General features: G+C 41.5%; 1 pseudogene; it reads left to right on the top strand.

Moving 5' to 3' along the window:
* Positions 1-8890: 8890 nt before the first annotated feature.
* Positions 8891-12284, top strand: LOC127346746 (uncharacterized; annotated as a pseudogene).
* Positions 12285-21463: the final 9179 nt, after the last annotated feature.

Below are 21463 nucleotides of genomic sequence, written 5' to 3' on the forward strand. Positions count from 1 at the left end.
TTTTGATAATCCTTCTATCATGCCATTTTTTAACTTTCTCTTTAAAGAGTTTAGCATTTTCATAAGCTTCACTTCTCCATTCATCTAGAGAACTTAATTGCAACAACCTCTTATCACCGGCAAGTTTAGGATCTTTATTTAATTCTCTAACAGCCCAATAAGCTTTGTGCTCTAGTTCTAAAGGTAAATGACAAGCTTTCCCATAAACCATTTTATAAGGTGACATTCCCATGGGATTTTTATAAGCAGTTCTATAAGCCCATAGTGCATCCTTCAATTTACTAGCCCAATTCTTTCTAGTTTTATTAACAGTCTTTCCCAAAATAGATTTAATCTCTCTATTTGATAATTCTACTTGACCACTAGTTTGAGGATGATAAGCGAAAGCAATTCTATGATTAATACCATACTTAGCAAGAGTTTTTCTAAAACCTCCATGAATAAAATGGGAACCTCCATCAGTCATAATATATCTAGGCACTCCAAATCTAGGAAAAATAATGTCTAAAAGCATTCTTAAAGAGGTCTCACCATCAGCACTTTTTGTAGGTATTGCTTCCACCCATTTAGTAACATAATCAACAGCAACAAGTATGTGAGTGTTACCTTCTGAAGACGGAAAAGGTCCCATGAAGTCAAATCCCCAACAATCAAACGGTTCAATGACAAGAGTATAATTCATAGGCATTTCATTACGTCTGGAGATATTACCAACCCTTTGGCATTCATCACAAGATAAAATAAACTTTCTCGCATCCTTGAAGAGAGTTGGCCAATAAAAACCTGATTGTAGAACCTTTTGCGCGGTTCTTTCTCCGGCGTGATGTCCTCCATAAGCACTACCATGACATTTACTCAATATCTCTTGTTGTTCATATTCGGGAACACATCTTCGCATAATACCATCCACTCCTTCTTTGTATAAGTGTGGGTCATCCCAGAAATAATGCCTCAAGTCATAAAAGAATTTCCTCCTTTGCTGAGCTGAAAAGGTTGGAGGCAAGTACTTGGAAACAATAAAGTTAGCATAATCAGCATACCAAGGACTGTCTCGCGAGCTCACCTTTATTACAGCCAATTGTTCATTTGGAAAACTATCATTAACAGGAACAGGATCATAAGCAATATTTTTCAATCTAGACAAATTATCAGCAACAGGATTATCAGCACCTTTCCTATCTACAATATGTAAATCAAATTCTTGCAAAAGAAGTACCCATCTAATAAGCCTCGGCTTAGCATCTTTCTTTGTCATAAGGTATCTAATTGCAGCATGATCAGTATGAATAGTAACTTTTGAATCAACAATATAAGATCTAAATTTATCGCAAGCAAAGACTACAGCTAATAATTCTTTTTCAGTTGTAGCATAATTTCTTTGAGCAGCATCAAGAGTTTTACTAGCATAATGAATAACATTCAGTTTTTTATCTACTCGCTGTCCAAGAACAAATACTACAAGAAAATCACTAGCATCACACATAATTTCAAATGGTAAGTTCCAATCAGGAGGTTCAACTATAGGAGCAGTTGTTAAGGCTTTCTTTAGAGTTTCAAAAGCTTCCTTACAATCATCATCAAAAACAAATGGTACATCTTTTTGAAGAAGATTAGTAAGAGGTTTTGAAATCTTGGAGAAATCTTTAATAAACCTCCTATAAAACCCAGCATGACCAAGAACACTACGAATACCTTTAACATCCCTAGGATAGGGCATCTTCTCAATTGCTTCAACTTTAGCTCTATCAACTTCAATACCTCTCTCAGAAATTTTATGTCCCAATACAATTCCTTCATTAACCATAAAGTGGCATTTCTCCCAATTAAAAACAAGGTTAGTTTCTTCACATCTCTGCAAAACTTTATCAAGGTTTCGCAAGCAACTATCAAAAGAATTCCCATAGACGGAAAAGTCATCCATGAATACCTCTACAATACTCTCACAAAAACCATGAAAAATAGCAGACATGCATCTTTGAAAAGTAGCAGGAGCATTACATAAACCAAAAGACATACGTCTATAAGCATAAGTTCCATAGGAACAAGTGAAAGTGGTTTTCTCTTGATCTTTAGCTTTAACAGCAATTTGTGAAAACCCAGAATAACCATCAAGAAAACAAAAATGAGTATTTTTAGACAATCTTTCTAGCATTTGATCAATAAATGGTAAAGGGTAATGATCTTTCTTAGTAACTTTATTAACTTTTCGAAAATCAATGCACATTCTATACCCTACAACTACTCTTTGAGGGATGAGCTCATCATTATCATTAGGCACAACAGTCATTCCTCCTTTCTTGGGAACGCAATGCACAGGACTAACCCATCTACTATCAGCAATAGGATATATAATACCAGCTTCAAGAAGTCTTAATACCTCATTCCTTACCACTTCCTTCATCTTCGGAATTAGACGATGTTGACACCGATTTTGTCTCAAACTAAAATGCCGATGAGTATGAAACATAGTAAATTAAATAATATAAATTTTAAAACAAAGTGTTTCGGTCAATATAGAAATTCATCTACATATATTTCGACAGCGATAGCAACGACCCAACAGCGACCTAAATTCATGACGTCGCGAGCGCCACTAAATTTTGATATGTTCGATCACGATGTAGCGGCCGGCTTTGCCCCGACAACCTTATAAAATATGGTCGTGCCGAATTAAAATAAATGATAAATTATACACCAAAGAAAATAAATTTTATAATCCATATACAAAATTATGGGTGACTGCATATTAGCTAATTCATATGTGTATACTAGCTAGCTAGCCAATTCATATAGTACAGATGCTAAGACCCAGCCCTTAATCACGTGCTGCATGGATTTAGCGGCACCGCTGCCTAACTAATCAGCCCATGTCCATCAGGCTTGCAGTAGACCCTGCCCAACTAGCGGCCAAGCTAATTAGACTACCAAAGCCCATTAGAGAAAATGAAAGGAGAGCTGCTCGGTCAATACGCTGAGGATGACCGCGCCGCCAAGTCTCCTAGATCTCCACGATCGAGAGAACGTGGGCACGATCCCACGATTTCCTTACGGCCGGCATCGCCCAGCCGATCGTCTATATAAGGACCTCCCCCGCTCATCGCTAAAGCTAATCACCAATCGCAAATCACAATCACCGGCGCCTGTGCTTGCCTACCATAGCTCGCCCAGTGCCCACACATACATATACGCTGCTGCCGACTCCATACGTCGCCGGCGGCTTCCGTCGTTCATCGCTGCGTCGCTCGCCTCCGGCCGCTCGACATACACCCTACCATAAGTGTTGTTGTCTAGTTGCCGTAGGACAGCACCAGTCCGGACATCGCCGCTGCATCTTCCGTTCATCTTCAACGATAAGGTGAGAAAAGGATGCACTGGCTTTACGTATTGCTCTAGAGAAGGAAGCGAATATACTTCTAGCTCCATATTCTGATGCTTTCTTACATGCTGTAGATGCTTTAGGCTGCTCAAACTACTCAAATTAATCTACCTCCTTGTTTTGGTCTCATGGTGAAATCCCATGATGATACAGATCAGGATAATCAACTAAATCCTTAATTTGGTCTCATAGTGATCTTCGATTCTATGATGATACAAGTAAGGTACACCTAATAAAATTCATCTTGTTTTGGTCACATGATAATTATAATCCATGCTGATACAAATCAACTGCAGAATTAAGATAAATGAAACGCTGCCAAATTTGATCGCTCATACTAGTTCTCCTTAGTCTCAGCTAGGTTGATAGTTTCTCCTTGGTTTGGTCGTATGGTGACTTGTTGTCCCTTGTTGATACAAATCAGGGCCCGGCTATTATCTACCATACATATATCTCTCATGATAGAAGCATGATAAAATATTTACTCAAAGTTATTTGAACCCTGAATTCGCATATACCTTGAGTTAATGATTCATGCATGATTTAACTCTGTATAATTAAACTGAATGCATGATGCTTGGTTACGCTGGGTGCATATACCCTGTGCCACACTAGTGCTAATTAATACAACCAAACATAAACTGCATTTGGTCATACTACACGTGAGGCAAGTGCTGCACCATGCTAGTAATGATACAAGTGTAGTAAACCAAATGATGTTTGCTTTGACCCACCTAGCTAGCGACACTGATCAGTATAAGGTCTACCTAGGGAAAATGAAACTTGATGCATGTTGTTCCATTCATATTAGACTATGCAGGCGCTTCATATGGATGTGTGGATTAGTCGAACCAGAGATAATGATCTTATATTCATTTTGCGCTAGATATAAAATAGTGCACTTGTTGCAAATAAAAATATTCATGCATGACATTTGCTTTATATATTAGTCTCATATCGCTAGACTAATAACTTCATCATGCCCATGGAAAATAGATCGACTTATATTCTTGTTCGGTCACACTACATGATATGCCATGTTAGTGATGATACAAATAAGAAGAAATAACCATACTTCGCTCGGTTATGCTACACGTGGGCATATTGCTACACGGCGCTAGTAATAATACAAGTGAAGTGGAACTTAATTAAATCCATCCTTCTGGAAACACTAGTCGCTCATACAAAACTAGTGCATTAGCATAGGTGGAGAAATCATATCTCATCGTCATTTTGCATGCATATATCCAATATAAGTTCAGCATGCATTAAATCGACTTATATTTTTGTTCGGTCACACTACATGCTATGCCATGTTAGTGATGATACAAACAAGAGAAAACATCCATACTTCACTCGGCTATGCTACACGTGGGCATATTGCTACACGGTGCTAGTTATAACACAAGTGAAGCCAAAGCTAATCAAATTCACATGTGGCATACCTATCTAAAACACATAGGGTAAAATCATGCCTACCCAAATCAACTTGCATTTTGTACTACCCATCATACTAGTAATATAAAATGAAGTTGAGTAGAAACTGAACTTGTTGCATGTTAAAAGATATAGCATGCGCCATATATTATCCAATAGTTGTTTGGTTTAATTATCAGACCACGAAATACTAAATCATGGTACAATTTAAATATGTACACCAAAGTCTAGCTAGACGAGTCTCCAAAATAGGCGGGTCTAGTCTCCGATGCGATATAAAATAAATTTCTCATGTGATCTTCCATGTTCTAAAATTCAAATATGAAATCCCGCATATGTATGCTACTATAAACGCTCCCGAAAATGGTTTAGCACCATATTACAGTATCCCCTTGCGTATGTATCAGCACCTTAAATTAAGCAAAAATGCATTGCTAATACTGGAAGATGTTGGGACGAAAACTATGCGTATTCATGTGTAGTATGAGTGAGTACTCCATCCGTTAGTGCTAAAGAAATGGGAACCACTATACTTATCAGCTGCTGCGTGAACGCATAGATGATCTGGTGCATGATCTATGCCAAAACTGCATGCGCCATCCTGGATGCTTTTCATAGTCGGTCTATCATCATGAAACAACTTCGCAAGTAATTGGACAATTCATAGTTGATATGCCTACCAATGAATTAGTATCAGGTGCATATATTTTGCTTGTACTTCTAATACTAGTGCAAGTGCAAAACATGACATATGCTATGAAATCTTATGATAATTTAAAGAAGACTTAGAAGGCTCCCCCGAGCACGCCGGCGTCGACGACAGCGAGGAGGACTTAGTCTTTAGTTAATTTGTAATAGTAATAGGATGCAATCCTTTGTAATGTTGGAATTCCTAATCAGGGGTTTTCTCTCCGGAGATGTAATTAACAGTTCTTTTATGTAAATGTAAGAGTTCTGGAAATAAAGTACCTACAATGTTTGATATCTTTTATTTATCTTATGCACTGCGCATTTAAAATTACTATCTGTCTCTATGATGTGGACGCGTACATTATTTATTTTTGTCGCCGCCATTTTCCCGTCATCAGATTCTGGCACGCCCGGTGGGACATATTTCTCCCCTCATCTTCGAAATTCCAACATACAATACATCATATGAGTTCCTATAATACGCTTTCCTGATATATCCAAATTTCAGAGAACTAATATATAGTTCCTCCATGTTTATAAGGTATGGACCGCCAAGTGCAGCAATTCGTGACTGTTCGCTTTGGTGATCTATGGGTTGATGTGCCACTTGGTCCTATTGTGACCTCACTGAGTGAAAGTTGGAAGACTACCACTGCATCCCGAGCCGTACCTGATCAAGAAGAAGTCACCTCTCCACCAATGGAGGGGTTCACGCCCGTTTTGTCAAAGTCAGCAAAGAGGAGAATGAGGGCTGCTAGAAAGGATGCTGCTCATGCTGCTGCAAAAGGGGTTGTTGGTTATGCTACTATAACTCCAACTCAAGTATCATATGAGAAAGGAAAGGCTGTTGAGGTGAAACGATCTGCTCACCAACAGTCCAAAGGCAAAGGGAAGACAATAGTGTTTGAGAAATCTGAGTTTCCGCCACTTGTCTGCAAAGGGAAAGAGAAGATGGTTGAGAAACCCAACTACAAGCTACCTGGGAAAAGAGGCGATGTGATGGCAATATTGCCGCCAGCGTCGTCTTCAACAGGAAGGGCCACAAATGCTCGCAATATACTCCGAGCCGATGCCCCAGAGTTTGTTCCTTCGCTGGTCCATAAACCCAGTGGGAAATGCTCCGAGGCAGCACAGGATTGTTGCCTTGAACGGAATGAAGACACTCGCCAGAGGATGCAAGTGCAGAATCATGATGAAGCATATGTTATCAAAAGCATTTGTCAAACACTGAGGTCATTCCTTCCGGGTGCATCCACGTCTCAAAATGACGAGGGTGGTACCATCAAGCGACAGGCGGATGCCCTAGCTAGGCAGCCTGAGCATGGTGAGTTCATTCAGCAACAACCTGAACGCCAAGGATATGCGAAGCAAGCAACCCATGTCCGATCAAGAAGGGCAGCGTACAAACAAAGAGAAACAGCTATCCGCACAAGATCCAGGTCCAGCAGAACACAAGGTGCAGAACCTTCTTCATCAATTGAAGGCGCCAGGGGCAAAGTGGACAAGTGGCTATCAAATCCATCAAATAAGGTGGCCACAAGTTCAGCTCCATGGCCGGCTCGCAGGAGGATCCTGGACGACTCACAGGAGGTGTTCAATGCACTGCCAATTGGTGTTAGAGTGCCAACAGACACTAGTGAGACGTCCTCCGCATCAACACACTTCAAGAGAAAGAAAGCACGCAAGACTGTTGTAGAAGGTCCTCGCCGAAAGACAAGAAGCCAGAAGAGTTCGGACAATGAAGATCTCAGGTCAAGCGATGGTGGGTCTTATAATCCCCTATCAGATGGCACCCCTTGTCCTTCGGAAGGTGATCGTGAGCCACACATGGATCAGCCGTGTGGCCACATGGGTCACTCCGAGCAAGTCCTAGTGACAAATGAAGCTCGCTCGGTTGAGGAACAGTTGGCCACCCTTACAGCTGCACTTCAGCAAAGAGATGATGAGCTAGCAGCCCTGCGAAATCAGATGAGTGATAACCTGAATAAGAGCAGTGAAGGGCATGGTGGCGCAAGTACTAGTAACCAACCAGGAGGAGCTGCACTCAGCCTTGAGGCGATCCAAAGGATGATCGCTGAAGGAGTTAAGACGCAGTTGATGCAAAATCATCACTCCATGCGGCCAGGCTATGTTAAGCCATATCCTCCAGACGTTGACCTCGTTCCCTTCCCAAGCAACTACCGACAGCCACAGTTTAGCAAGTTCAATGGAAACGGGTCACCACATGAGCACATTGCCCATTTCCTTGCAGCTTGCCAAGACACAGCTCACAATGGGGCACTTCTGTTGAGACAGTTCGTGCAAACACTATCTGGCCCTGCCTTCACTTGGTACAGCAAACTAGCGCCAAGTTCAATCAAGACATGGGAACAAATGCAAAATTCTTTCCTTGAGAGGTTTTACAGTACCCAAAGGACTGTAGGCATCACAGAGTTAACCCAGACTGAGCAAGGCATGAATGAGAAGGCAGCTGATTTCATTAATAGATGGAGAAATCTAAGTCTGCATTGCCCACAGCCAATCACTGAGCCGGAAGCAGTGCGCATGTGCACAAATAACTTGCTTTCTGATGTGGCTGTGCAGTTACAAGGAGTGCGACCAATAACATTTGAAGAGCTAGCATCTAAAGCCACTGATATAGAGAACTATATGCAGCTTAGGGCTCGTCGAACAAAGCCGGCGTTCAATAAACCTATGGAGAGAAGTGGCCAGCGGGAGAAGCCGCCAAGCAAACCAAGGTCAGCCCAAGCGATGGAAACAACAACTATGAGCCCTCAGTTCCAGTCCGGGAGAGGTGCGCCAAGGAACCAAGAGCAAAGAGGCACACAGCTTGCTAGGAGGCCAACTCTCAGCGAGCGTCAAAACAGGGAGTATTCATTTCCGGTAGAAGAAATTGGTGATCTTTTTGCGGGTTTAAAGGAGCTGAAACTTATAGAACTTCCCAATCCCAAAAGGCCAGAGGAAGCTTCAAAGTTCAATGAACCAAACTTCTGCCATTATCATCGCATCTTGGGCCATACACTCAAAGATTGCTTTGTGGTAAAGAATATCATCCAAAAAATGATTGATGAGGGGACTATTGATGCGGATCTCCTCAAAAGTATGACGAAGGGAAAGAAGATGGCGTCAGCAAACGTCGCCACCCTTCAAGGTGATTCGGTGAGTTGTGCTTCTTCAAATATAAGAGCAACTTACAATGATAAAGTACTGATATTGGAATATGGAATTTCCCCTATGATCATTCCAGGCCATTCGGAAGCCGAGGGTCAGCATAAAGGAGAGGCTAACGTACCCTGCAACCATGATGCATGGACCGGCTTCTCCGCCTCTCGAGGACCCGAAGATCGGGGGCAGCGGCGGTCAAAACGTCGTGTACTACCCCGAGTGATGGAAGAAGCTCCTCCTCTGCGCTTCGCACCAAAGATATATCAGCACACCACGAAGCGTATGAAGGTCCCTAGTGAAGAATTCAACGTTCTCACTATTGGTGTGTTCGAGGATGAAGATGAGTCTCTTTGTTTTCCTGAAGAAGAACCATTAGAAGTTGATCAGGTTCATCTTAGATCAGGTCGCCAACTAGCAGACCCTCATCCCCCACCTAGGAAGGAACCAAAAAGTAAGGATGCAGTTCCGAATGATTCGACTGACCCTGCATGTAGGGTGCCAGTCAAGTATGATGTAATCGCACATTTGAAGAAAATACCAGCCATGTTATCTGTGTATGATGCTTTGTGCCTTTCATCTGATATGCGAAAAGCCCTCGTCACTGCTCTCACGTTTCCTGAAGATTACAGAATAGAAGTTTCTCAAACCGAGGTAGAAGAATCTGAAGTTCTAAATATGACTTTCACAGATGAGGACAGACTGTTAGGCTCAAAGAAGCATAACCGACCTCTGCTCATGTATGGTGAGATTGACGTCTTGCCAACAAATCGCATAATGATAGATGGTGGATCAGCTATAAATCTACTACCACTACGTACACTTAATAAGATTGGATATTCCAAGAGAGATTTGAATAAGTCTAATGTGGTGATACATGGTTTCAACCAATCAGGACAAGAGGCCATGGGAACCATTTCATTGGTTCTGAAATTGGATACACTATCCACGTATGTGAAGTTTCATGTCATTGATGCGGCTACCTCATATAATGCCTTACTTGGGCGTCCTTGGTTGCACGACAATCATGTCGTACCATCTACACTGCATCAGTGTATCAAATATACGGATCAGACAGGAGAAACAGTCCGTATATTTGCTGATAAAAAGCCATTCACAATTGCTGAATCATTCTATGCTGACGCAAAGTTTTATTTCGAGCCTGTTGATAAGGTGAAGAAACCAAAGTCAGTGTCTATACCAGAGGCAAATATTGCAGAAAAAATGGTTGCAGACTCCTCATCAAGAAAGAAGACGTACCAATACATACCAAGCAGCCAAAGGAAAGAGGGTGACCCAATATTTCGTGTCATAGATAAATCACGTGACGCGAAAGGTACTAATTTCCCAACTCCTTTGCCTCCTTTGGTACAATATAGAATAAAACAGTCCCGAAAAGAGCCGCTCGGTTCAAGCACCAGCGGAACTAAAAGTAAAAATGTGACGAACATATCCATGTTAAACAAAGATGATGAGTCTCTACCCATTTCTTTGTATGATAACAAAGTCTTGTATATGATGCAGCAAATGGGTTATGACGTTGCCGCCGGCCCCTCCCTATGTGATGGCCGCGGGCAGCTAGCACCATTCGAAAAGGTGTTATCCCCGGAACAACGCGAAGCTCTACATGAAGACCAAGTCTTAGAAAAAAAGAAACATGGGATAGGATACCAAGTATGCATGGCTTCAACTGAATTTATGGACATGACGGAAGCAGCTCCACAAATGGAAGATGGCAACCAGTCCACTGTCGATGATTTGGAAGAAATAAATATTGGTACGACTGATGATCCTCGTCCAATTTTTATTAGTAAACATCTCTCCGAAGAAAACAAGAAAACATACTATGAATTTCTTTGTGCAAATAGGGATGTGTTTGCCTGAACTTATGAAGAAATGCCCGGCCTAAACCCGGAAGTAGCTGTCCATCGCCTTGCCATCCAAGACGATGTTGCGCCGGTGAAACAAGCACAACGAAAGTATCGCCCGGAAATACTCCCAAAAATAGAGGCTGAAGTGGACAAGCTAATAGCTGCAGGTTTTATTAGAGAAGTTAAATACCCCATATGGGTCTCTAGTATTGTACCTGTCAAAAAGAAAAACGGTCAGACTCGTGTATGTGTAGATTTCAGGGATTTAAATAAAGCATGTCCCAAAGATGATTTCCCGATTCCTATTTCTGAAATACTAGTTGATGCTACTATGGGGCATGAAATATTCTCTTTCATGGATGGTTATTCCGGTTACAATCAGATAAAAATGGCGCCGGAAGATGAAGAATTAACAGCTTTCCGCACGCCTAAAGGTATATTCTGTTATAAAGTTATGCCTTTTGGATTAAAAAATGCGGGAGCTACATATCAGCGAGCCATGACAGTTATCCTCGATGGGTTGTTGTACGATATTGTCGAATGTTATATAGACGACATTGTTGTAAAATCAAAGCACGAACAAGATCACTTAGAGCATCTCGCCATAGTGTTCGAACGCCTTAGGCAACATAACCTAAAGATGAACCCAATGAAATGTGCTTTCAGGGTATCTTCAGGTAAATTTCTTGGGTTTATAGTCACAAAGAAGGGCATTCAAATTGACCCATCCAAAGTACAAGCAATTGTTAAAATGCCACCACCCGTGAACCTTAAAAAATTAAAGAGTTTACAGGGCCACTTGGCATACATAAGAAGGTTTATTTCAAACTTGTCCGGGAGATGCAAACCTTTCTCGCGACTGATGAAAAAAGGAGTCCCGTTCGAATGGGATCAAGCATGCCAAAATGCATTCTTGGAAATTAAGAAATATTTGATAAACCCTCCTGTGCTAGGTGCGCCAGTGAAGGATCGACCGTTGATCCTTTATACTGCTGCTATGCCTACTTCGCTAGGCGCTCTCTTAGCCCAAAATAACGATGCAGGGAAAGAGATGTCTCTGTATTATCTTAGTCGTACCTTAGTAGGAGCTGAGTGCAATTATCCGGATATGGAAAAAATATGTCTCGCATTGGTTTTCGCCGCACAAAAACTGCGACATTACATGTTAGAACACACAGTGCATTTAGTATCAAGAGCAGATCCTCTCAGATATATCTTAAATAAAATGGTGCTCTCAGGGAGATTAGCTAAATGGGCAATGTTTTTGTCCCAATTTGACATCACATACGTACCTCAAAAGGCCATAAAAGGCCAAGCTTTGGCTGACTTCCTTGCGGCACATCCGATCCCAGATGATTTTCCCATAGATGATGATTTACCAGATGAAGATGTGTTTGCCACATCGGTTACTAATTCAACATGGCAAATGTACTTCGATGGAGCAAGTCGACAGTCTGAGGCAGGTGCCGGAGTTGTGTTCATTACGCCTAGTGAAGGAGTGATCCCATATTCGTTCACTCTAACATCAGCAATATCAAATAATTCAGCTGAATATGAAGCTCTTATCATCGGTCTTGAGATAGCTATAAACATGGGACTCGATACGCTCTCTGTTTATGGAGACTCACAGTTAGTAATTAATCAGCTACTGGGAACTTACATGGTGAAGAAACAAGAGTTGCTGCCATATTTCAAAAGGGCTAAAGAACTCATGGCTATATTTGCTGATCTAAAAATGCAGCATATAGTTAGGAATCAAAATGAAAAGGCGGATGCCTTAGCTGGTCTAGCTGCTAGTATGTCACTAAACTCACATGAAACAATGGACGTACATGTGGAAGAGAGAAGAATACTACCCGTATTTGCTGAGGAAGAAGAAGCAACGATATCTTCAGCGATGACAACCGACATATGTGAGATTGAGGTAGGGGATTGGCGAGCACCGTTCCTAGAATATCTACTTCATGGATACTTACCTATGGATACTAGCGAGCGGTCTAGAATTCGCAAAAGATCGATCCATTATACATGCATCAATGACACGCTTTATAGACGTTCTCATGACGGCATATTGTTGCGTTGCCTTGCCGGAAAAGAAATCATGGAGGCCTTAAATGAGGTGCATGCTGGAATATGCGGTTCGCACCAATCGGGTCCTAAAACGCACTATCAATTGAGGCGTTTAGGATACTACTGGCCCGCTATGTTCGATGACGCCGTTAAATTTGCAAAGAGATGTCATGAGTGTCAAGTGCACGGTGATTTTATACATAAACCGCACGAGCCGTTACATGCGACGAACATGTCATGGCCTTTTGAAATGTGGGGGATGGATATAGTAGGGCCAATTCATCCACCGTCGTCTAAAGGCCACAAGTTCATTCTGGCCGCGACCGATTATTTCTCCAAGTGGGCAGAGCTTACACCACTAAAAGAGGATAAAGCGGAGAATGTAGAGCATTTCATAAGAACACAACTCATATATCGTTTCGGCGTTCCTGCGCGGATCATGTCTGATAATGGAACCCCATTTAAAAACAAACAAGTGGACAAATTATGCTCAAAATTTAAGATAATTCATAATTATTCTACGGCATATAATCCAGCCGCTAATGGACAAGCAGAGGCCTTCAATAAAACCCTCTGCAAATTACTAAAGAAAGTTGTATCTAAGAATAAACGCGAGTGGCATGAAAAACTTCTTGAAGCCCTATGGACATACAGAACCACTACGCGCACTCCAACAGGAATGACACCTTATTCTCTGGTATTTGGAGGAGAAGCGGTTCTACCTTTGGAAGTGCAAATTACTTCATTAAGAGTCGCTACCCATGAAAAACTATCAGAAGATAAATCAGCGCAATTACGCCTCGATGAATTAGAAAGACTCGAAGGCAATCGACTGCAAGCCTTACAAAATCTAGAGGCATACCAAGCTAGAATGTCTCGAGCTTTTGATAAACGCGTAAAAAGAAGGTCATTTAAACAAGGAGATTTGGTTCTCGCCGTCATTCGCCCTATGAATATCACGCGGCGAATGAAAGGAAAATTTGAACCTAAGTGGGAGGGTCCTTTCGTCATAAAAGAAGTTTATTCTAGCGGCGCATACCAAATCATCTCGCCAGACGGCACATATTCCCCATCACCAGTAAATGGGAAATTCCTTAAGCGTTACTACGCTTGATTAAATATAAAGAAAATTTATTCCTACCATTCACGAGTCTAAACTGATTGCAAAATCCAGAACAAAACAAAAATATAAAGAAAATTTACTCCTAGCATTCACGAGTCTAAACTGATTGCAAAGTCAAAAAAAAATATAAATGGAAAAATACTCCACGCCATCATGAGTATAAACTGGAGCAAATATAAATGGAAAAAATACTCCACGCCATCACGAGTATAAACTGGGGCAAATATAAAGAAAATTACTCCAGGCCATCACGAGTATAAACTAGGGTGAATATAAAATAGAATTACTCCACGCCATCACGAGTATAAACTGGGGCAAATATAAAGAAAATTACTCCTAGCATTCACGAGTCTAAACTGATTGTAAAATCCAAAACGGAAAATATATAAAGAAAATTACTCCACGCCATCACGAGTATAAACTGGGGCATATATAAAGAAAATTACTCCAGACCATCACGAGTATAAACTGGGGCAAATATAAATAGAATTACTCCACGCCATCATGAGTATAAACTGGGGCAAATATGAAAACACTCCACACCATCATGAGTATAAACTGGGGCAAATTAAAAAAAAATCTGCACCATCATGAGTATAAACTGGGGCAAATATATATACATATATATAAAAAAAGAATTTAACCCACGCCGTCACAAATATAAACTAAAAAAAAAGACAAGCTAAAACCATAATATATATATATGACAACGTAGGTGCACTAAACATATGCACTATATTTTGCAACCAAAAGTATCGACACCATATGTGTTGCAAAGAGTAGATATGGCAACTGCTCGCTGATAAATAAGGACAAGGTACTATGACAAAAGCACCCAGAAATAGAAGTGCAGGCGTGAATAAATTAATAAGATTGTGCATGAACGTCATATATTCAAATAAACTAACAGCTAAAATGATAGCCTGGGTACACACAAAAATAAAGAGCGCTCATTAAACAGCATGCAGGAAGCACGTGAAAAGGAAAGCTAACCCAAGAAATTTGAAATAGCTAAAACGAGGAATCAGCATGATGGAGAGCCCAATTTCCTCATCTTCTCGATAATAGACCCAACCTCGAGACCCATAGCAGATATCTTCTGCTGAAGTACCTCCAGTTCCTGAGCAACGCTTGCATCAGATTCGGAAAGATTGTCACGCAGCTTCTTCGCTTCGGCTTGCTTTCTAGACTGTGTTGATTTCAGTTCTTTGATGCCCTCCTCAATCTCATGCAAGGAGGTTTTAAGCTCCTGAACTTCTGTGTTAAGGGCTTCCAAGCGTGTCGTCTTCTCCACACGTTGCTCTTCCATAGATGACATCCTTTCCTCCGCGGTCTTCAAAACTCCCGCGATTAACGCTTGTTCTTGATTTGCTAAAACGCGAGCTTCATCTTGTTTCTGAGACCTGGAACCAACTTTTCTGTGGGCTTCTTGCATATCACTTGAGATACAAATGAGTCTCTCTAAATACGTACGAGCAGCGGCAACTTCAGCAATATCATCCCCAGCTGGGAGTAGTGAATGGACCGCCTCGATAACTTTGCGGCATTGAGGGTCTACTATTGTAGAGTTATGCAAGCCTTCCAAGACCGCTTCCAACATTGAAGTGAAAGCCTTCATGTAGACTTCAGTAACAGCAGGAACACCCATGGTTGACATTGCGATCTTGGTTGACGTCTCCTTGTTGCTAACCAGGACGTTTTCAACGCCTAAAAAAAAACAACAAAGGAAGCAAAATAAATATCCCTGTAAAGACAGTGTAATAAATTAAATTGAAGGATTATATGAAGCTACCATGAGTGAAAGTGGGCAAAGCAGCAGAAGCATCGTCTACTGGAGACACGTTTGCATCTAGGAGTAAAGGAAATGCCGGAACGTCCGATGCTAAATCTGATACCTCATAATCATCTATATCTAAATTTTCCATATCACCAAGACCATGATCTATGTCTCCACTAAATACCCCATCTAGTACTGCACCACTGATATTATCCACGTGGAGAGGTACATCCAATTCTATGGAGCCAAAATCATCGTCGACATCCGTAGTATTAATTCTTCGTTTAATGGCAGGCCTTTCATCCTCCTCAGTTGAGCCATTCCTAACCATGTGAGTTTCTTCTGTCCCATTGACCGAAGTTTTGAGGACAGAAGAAGAACATGCAGCAACATCTTCAGACTTCCGCTTCTATCAAAAAGGAATATATGTCAAAAAAAGGGGAATTGTATATGTAAAATGATTGAACATGAAAATTATGATGGTAATTATATATGGCTCACCTTTTGAGAATTAGCATGGGGCGTGTCACCCGTAAGGAAACTGGATAAAATGGGATTCCAATGGTCCATGGCCTCCTTTGCTTTCTTCTGGATGGCTGCAACATGCCCAGCTTGACCCCTCACAGTAACTTCTTTTATAACAACCAAATCTCCTTCGGAAAGCTTACGCGGAGCAATAAACTTCTCACCATGTTGCAGAAACTTGCTTTTCCGTGAATTATAATCCCAGCCATTGGAAATACCCGGATTAAGATCTTTGAACGCTCTGTTAAATGGTCGCATAAATTGGACCCACCAATGGTTCCAAGCAACTGAAGAAAGTCCTTTGTGTGCATCATTAAAAAGGCACTCGAATTCCCCTGGATTGTGACGTAATAAATGCGACCAATACGCGTACGCGACCCCGGTATCCTCCATCGTGTACAGGCTGACTAGAGGATCGTAAGGGACTTGCTGCCTCAAAGTAAGTTGGCGTGCAACTCGCTCAGGGTGGTATGGCTCTGCTATGAGTAGATCAACAACATCAGTAGCACGCCTCCATGGAAGCATACCCCGATGAGAAGAGATGGAAAAGGATCTCTGTAGTTGGTCCACCCCAACTAAATTGGTTGTAGTATAAGGAGTCCAAAAACTTTTGGTAGGATTTGCAAGGAAAGTGCGTGCTTCAGCTGGGCTAAAGTATGTAGGAGCCCGAAACATAGTGTTGACCATGGTCGGCCGCATAGACAACCCCTTAACATTTGGAAGAGGGTCCCCTCTCGCTTTGGTCTTAAAAGGTTTTTTTAGATAAATACCAATCCACCCGGCGATGTAATGCACCGGCCAAGCTCTCTTTTCATAAGAAGGAGCGATAGGATGCATACTAATCCTTCGTAAAGAGTAATACAATGAACAAAGTGCTGGAGGAGCCAAAGAGATCTTGCGACCCGAAACGATCCAAGAGGCCATAAGAAGAACACCGGGGCGTATGTAGGAACCCCCACCAACAACCACATAGCAGCATAGCCATTGGGCGATAAATCCTGCAACATATATGTGTTGTTCTTTAAGGGAAGTAAAAGATGAAGTGTCTTCTCGCTGGTTGTGGAAATGGTCACACCAAACTTGGAAAGTCACATGACCTCCATTGTCTTTACTGAGCTTATAGAATTCTCCTAAAAGGTCAGATAAGAAATTTGGGAACATGAGTTTGGAGGGTTCTAGATCATCTACCGATGGAACATATTCCTCATATGGATCCCCAACTAAAGGAAGACCCGACATTAGTAGCATGTCAAGAAGAGTCACTGTGTGCTCACCAGATGGGAAAAGAAATGTGTTCGCCTTTGGATCCAATCTTTCTAGTAGCGACTGTAATAGAGAAGGGCAAACTTCATATTCACCGAGGGAGCAATAAATGGCCCCATATATGTAATCAGTGTCCTCCGCCTCCCCTTTCAGACAAAAGGAATGATGCTCCAGGATGCAAATTCCCCATTCAACATAGCCGTGGGGATGAGGCACATATTCGACAGTATGATCATCCCAACCCAAACCTTTATCTACCATACGAGTTCCTAAGGTATAAGCTTTGTGACCAGGTGTAGGGAAAGTTGGTGCCAATGGATGAAAGGAATTATCACTAAGAGTAGACCCCAAATTCCAACCACGAGGATGATTTGTCAAATCTGCATGTGTTAGCACTTGCCGTCTGATCGTCGGATTAGCCAGATCATTACCGCTAGGCTCATACAAGTGTTGCTCGGCCAATTGACATATGGATAGTTCATTCGGAGGAACCAACACTGGATCATGCGCCATCTATAGGTACAAAGTCGTATAAGAAATATGAGGGGCATATATGCATGCAGAATTCTGAATTCAAAAGGAAAATGTGATGATATGTTACCTAGCGGTGGGAGCAACTATTCCCCCGTAACTGTTCAATAGGCTCCTGCAAAATATAAGGAGAATAATTGAGTAAAAAAAGACATAGAGGGACGACCATAAGCTATATAATAAAGTCCCACCCATGGTTTGTTGATCAGCCGACTAAGAAAGAACTGTTGGCACATAATAAGAAAATAATGCCTAAGATGAGAATGCAGAATAAGCCGGTCTTCATGATAGTATGATCGGAGGTTAAATAAAATTGACTGAACCACTATGAGAAAATGCCTAGCACGAGAAATTTTCTAAGAGGAGGTCAGCTTATATATCAGTATTCAGGGTTGTACGACGGACCAAGTTCATATAAAACTTGCCGGCACGCCAACCGTGAAAATGAAGTGTTCAAAATTGGAACGAAAGACTTAATAACATATATCGTCCAGGGAAGTGCTAACAGTGCTCTCATGCTAAAATTGCACGTTGTAGCAATATATGACCAGCGCATGTATCTCTGTTGTATCCTACGTCAAACAAACAAAAGGCGGAGAAGAAAATGGTGGTATACCTGGCTAAGCAGACATACGCAGACTGATCTAATACAGCAGATCTTGATTGAGTGCCCCTGCAGAAAATTATGGGACGGGAGAAATCAAATCAAACTCACGTACGTACCCAGATATGAGGCATATGAAGGCTCAGACTACCATGCAGCTAGGTATCCACGCGAACTCACCAGCAGAGGATACGTGAATCCAATCTGCACTAAGATTGTTAAAATCTTACTGAAGCACAGGTACTTCCAATGCCTAAGAAAAGGAGATCGGATCAAACAACCATCACCCTGTAATTAATCGTCTAAACAAAAAAGGACTGATCGATTACCTGATGGCATGCGTCCTCAGTGGCCAAGTGATACGGCACCTGGTTGCAGGAGTACTCCCTCAACGGAGAAGTCAAAGGAAGAAAAATTGATGCAGAGACAAGATAAGGCGTTTCTGTTAGCTGCGCCCTGGATACTGCTAACGGCAATATTGCTTCGTTGACAGGTTTTCAGGAGCTCGGTTACTACCCAAACCGAAGACGTGACATATTTTAAATTTGACAGCTGGATAATTCTCTAGTAGTACAAACCAAAAACGTCATAGATAAGTGTCTATTAAAAGAAAAAATATACTACACATACAAATAAAATATATTTTCGAGCTCTGGATCTGAAATAGAAAGACCCATTCACATCCAGACCTCGAGGGGCATCTGTTGACACCGATTTTGTCTCAAACTAAAATACCGATGAGTATGAAACATAGTAAATTAAATAATATAAATTTTAAAACAAAGTGTTTCGGTCAATATAGAAATTCATCTACATATATTTCGACAGCGATAGCAACGACCCAACAGCGACCTAAATTCATGACGTCGCGAGCGCCACTAAATTTTGATATGTTCGGTCACGATGTAGCGGCCGGCTTTGCCCCGACAACTTTATAAAATATGGTCGTGCCGAATTAAAATAAATGGTAAATTATACACCAAAGAAAATAAATTTTATAATCCATATACAAAATTATGGGTGACTGCATATTAGCTAATTCATATGTGTATACTAGCTAGCTAGCCAATTCATATAGTACAGATGCTAAGACCCAGCCCTTAATCACGTGCTGCATGGATTTAGCGGCACCGTTGCCTAACTAATCAGCCCATGTCCATCAGGCTTGCAGTAGACCCTGCCCAACTAGCGGCCAAGCTAATTAAACTACCAAAGCCCATTAGAGAAAATGAAAGGAGAGCTGCTCGGTCAATACGCTGAGGATGACCGCGCCGCCAAGTCTCCTAGATCTCCACGATCGAGAGAACGTGGGCACGATCCCACGATTTCCTTACGGCCGGCATCGCCCAGCCGATCGTCTATATAAGGACCTCCCCCGCTCATCGCTAAAGCTAATCACCAATCGCAAATCACAATCACCGGCGCCTGTGCTTGCCTACCATAGCTCGCCCAGTGCCCACACATACATATACGCTGCTGCCGACTCCATACGTCGCCGGCCGCTTCCGTCGTTCATCGCTGCGTCGCTCGCCTCCGGCCGCTCGACATACATCCTACCATAAGTGTTGTTGTCTAGTTGCCGTAGGACAGCACCAGTCCGGACATCGCCGCTGCATCTTCCGTTCATCTTCAACGATAAGGTGAGAAAAGGATGCACTGGCTTTACGTATTGCTCTAGAGAAGGAAGCGAATATACTTCTAGCTCCATATTCTGATGCTTTCTTACATGCCGTAGATGCTTTAGGCTGCTCAAACTACTCAAATTAATCTACCTCCTTGTTTTGGTCTCATGGTGAAATCCCATGATGATACAGATCAGGATAATCAACTAAATCCTTAATTTGGTCTCATAGTGATCTTCGATTCTATGATGATACAAGTAAGGTACACCTAATAAAATTCATCTTGTTTTGGTCACATGATAATTATAATCCATGCTGATACAAATCAACTGCAGAATTAAGATAAATGAAACGCTGCCAAATTTGATCGCTCATACTAGTTCTCCTTAGTCTCAGCTAGGTTGATAGTTTCTCCTTGGTTTGGTCGTATGGTGACTTGTTGTCCCTTGTTGATACAAATCAGGGCCCGGCTATTATCTACCATACATATATCTCTCATGATAGAAGCATGATAAAATATTTACTCAAAGTTATTTGAACCCTGAATTCGCATATACCTTGAGTTAATGATTCATGCATGATTTAACTCTGTATAATTAAACTGAATGCATGATGCTTGGTTACGCTGGGTGCATATACCCTGTGCCACACTAGTGCTAATTAATACAACCAAACATAAACTGCATTTGGTCATACTACACGTGAGGCAAGTGCTGCACCATGCTAGTAATGATACAAGTGTAGTAAACCAAATGATGTTTGCTTTGACCCACCTAGCTAGCGACACTGATCAGTATAAGGTCTACCTAGGGAAAATGAAACTTGATGCATGTTGTTCCATTCATATTAGACTATGCAGGCGCTTCATATGGATGTGTGGATTAGTCGAACCAGAGATAATGATCTTATATTCATTTTGCGCTAGATATAAAATAGTGCACTTGTTGCAAATAAAAATATTCATGCATGACATTTGCTTTATATATTAGTCTCATATCGCTAGACTAATAACTTCATCATGCCCATGGAAAATAGATCGACTTATATTCTTGTTCGGTCACACTACATGATATGCCATGTTAGTGATGATACAAATAAGAAGAAATAACCATACTTCGCTCGGTTATGCTACACGTGGGCATATTGCTACACGGCGCTAGTAATAATACAAGTGAAGTGGAACTTAATTAAATCCATCCTTCTGGAAACACTAGTCGCTCATACAAAACTAGTGCATTAGCATAGGTGGAGAAATCATATCTCATCGTCATTTTGCATGCATATATCCAATATAAGTTCAGCATGCATTAAATCGACTTATATTCTTGTTCGGTCACACTACATGCTATGCCATGTTAGTGATGATACAAACAAGAGAAAACATCCATACTTCACTCGGCTATGCTACACGT

The sequence above is a fragment of the Lolium perenne genome, chromosome 4 (assembly GCF_019359855.2).
Source record: "Lolium perenne isolate Kyuss_39 chromosome 4, Kyuss_2.0, whole genome shotgun sequence".
Taxonomy (NCBI): domain Eukaryota; kingdom Viridiplantae; phylum Streptophyta; class Magnoliopsida; order Poales; family Poaceae; genus Lolium; species Lolium perenne.